This window comes from Pristiophorus japonicus, chromosome 6 (genome assembly GCF_044704955.1).
Source record: "Pristiophorus japonicus isolate sPriJap1 chromosome 6, sPriJap1.hap1, whole genome shotgun sequence".
In the NCBI taxonomy this organism is placed as follows: domain Eukaryota; kingdom Metazoa; phylum Chordata; class Chondrichthyes; family Pristiophoridae; genus Pristiophorus; species Pristiophorus japonicus.
This window is the reverse complement of record NC_091982.1, coordinates 260,657,050-260,659,580: the sequence shown is the minus strand read 5'-3', so window position 1 is coordinate 260,659,580 and position 2,531 is coordinate 260,657,050.

Below are 2,531 nucleotides of genomic sequence, written 5' to 3'. Positions count from 1 at the left end.
GCCGCCTCCCCGCCAGTCTGCCGCAATGCACTTCGTGTCGGTGCCTGCACCCGCCCCCGAGCTCCTCGCCCCGCCCCCGAGCTCCACACCCCGCCCTCGAGCTCCACACCCCGCCCCTCGCCCCGCCCCCGAGCTCCACGCCCCGCCCCTCGCCCCGCCCCCGAGCTCAACACCCCGCCCCTCGCCCCGCCCTCGAGCTCCACACCCCGCCCCTCGCCCCGCCCCCGAGCTCAACACACCGTTCCCGAGCTCCACACCCCGCCCCCGAGCTCCACGCCCCGCCCCTCGCCCCGCCCCCGAGCTCCACACCCCGCCCCCGAGCTCCACACCCCGCCCCTCGCCCCGCCCCCGAGCTCCACACCCCGCCCCCGAGCTCAACACCCCGCCCCTCGCCCCGCCCCCTAGCTCCACACCCCGCCCCTCGCCCCGCCCCCGAGCTCCACACCCCGCCCCGCCCCCGAGCTCAACACCCCGCCCCCGAGCTCCCGAGCTCCACACCCCGCCCCTCGCCCCGCCCCCGAGCTCCACACCCCGCCCCTCGCCCCGCCCCCGAGCTCCCGAGCTCCACACCCCGCCCCCGAGCTCCACACCCCGCCCCTCGCCCCGCCCCCGAGCTCCACACCCCGCCCCCGAGCTCCACACCCCGCCCCTCGCCCCGCCCCCGAGCTCCACACCCCGCCCCCGAGCTCCACACCCCGCCCCTCGCCCCGCCCCCGAGCTCAACACCCCGCCCCTCGCCCCGCCCCCGAGCTCCACACACCGTTCCCGAGCTCCACACCCCGCCCCTCACCCCGCCCCCGAGCTCAACACCCCGCCCCCGAGCTCCACACCCCGCCCCCGAGCTCCACGCCCCGCCCCTCACCCCGCCCCCGAGCTCAACACCCCGCCCCCGAGCTCCCGAGCTCCACACCCCGCCCCCGAGCTCCCGAGCTCCACACCCCGCCCCTCGCCCCGCCCCCGAGCTCAACACCCCGCCCCTCACCCCGCCCCCGAGCTCAACACCCCGCCCCCGAGCTCCCGAGCTCCACACCCCGCCCCCGAGCTCCCGAGCTCCACACCCCGCCCCTCGCCCCGCCCCCGAGCTCCACACCCCGCCCCCGAGCTCCACACCCCGCCCCTCGCCCCGCCCCCGAGCTCAACACCCCGCCCCTCGCCCCGCCCCCGAGCTCCACACCCCGCCCCCGCCCCGCCCCCGAGCTCAACACCCCGCCCCCGAGCTCCACGCCCCGCCCCCGAGCTCCCGAGCTCCACACCCCGCCCCCGAGCTCCACACCCCGCCCCCGCCCCGCCCCCGAGCTCCACGCCCCGCCCCCGAGCTCCACGCCCCGCCCCCGAGCTCAACACCCCGCCCCCGAGCTCCACACCCCGCCCCTCGCCCCGCCCCCGAGCTCCACACCCCGCCCCTCGCCCCGCCCCCGAGCTCCCGAGCTCCACACCCCGCCCCCGAGCTCCACACCCCGCCCCTCGCCCCGCCCCCGAGCTCCACACCCCGCCCCCGAGCTCCACACCCCGCCCCTCGCCCCGCCCCCGAGCTCAACACCCCGCCCCTCGCCCCGCCCCCGAGCTCCACACACCGTTCCCGAGCTCCACACCCCGCCCCCGAGCTCCACACCCCGCCCCCGCCCCGCCCCCGAGCTCAACACCCCGCCCCCGAGCTCCACGCCCCGCCCCCGAGCTCCCGAGCTCCACACCCCGCCCCTCGCCCCGCCCCCGAGCTCCACACCCCGCCCCTCGCCCCGCCCCCGAGCTCCCGAGCTCCACACCCCGCCCCCGAGCTCCACACCCCGCCCCTCGCCCCGCCCCCGAGCTCCACACCCCGCCCCCGAGCTCCACACCCCGCCCCTCGCCCCGCCCCCGAGCTCCACACCCCGCCCCCGAGCTCCACACCCCGCCCCTCGCCCCGCCCCCGAGCTCCACACCCCGCCCCCGAGCTCCACGCCCCGCCCCTCGCCCCGCCCCCGAGCTCCACGCCCCGCCCCCGAGCTCCCGAGCTCCACACCCCGCCCCCGAGCTCCACACCCCGCCCCTCGCCCCGCCCCCGAGCTCCACACCCCGCCCCTCGCCCCGCCCCCGAGCTCAACACCACGTCCCTCGCCCCGCCCCCTAGCTCCACACCCCGCCCCCTAAACTCTCTCATTCTCTTCCTGTGTGTTCCTCTCTCTCTGTTTCTCTCTCTCTGTTTCTCTCTCTCTTTCTGTGTGTTTCTCTCTCTCTCTTTCTGTGTGTTCCTCACTGTCTCTGTTTCTCTCCCTCTCGCTCTCTGTTCTGGTTTGTTCCTCTCTCTGTTTCTCTCTGCTCCTGTGTGTTCCTCTCTCTCTTTCTGTGTGTTTCTCTCTCTCTCTGTGTTTCTCTCTCTCTGTTTCTCTCTCTCTTTCTGTGTGTTCCTCTCTCTGTTTCTCTCTCTGTTTCTCTCTCTTTCTGTGTGTTTCTCTCTCTGTTTCTCTCTCTTTCTGTGTGTTTCTCTCTCTCTGTGTTCCTCTCTCTGTTTCTGTGTGTTCCTCTCTCTGTTTCTCTCTGTGTTTCTCGCTCTC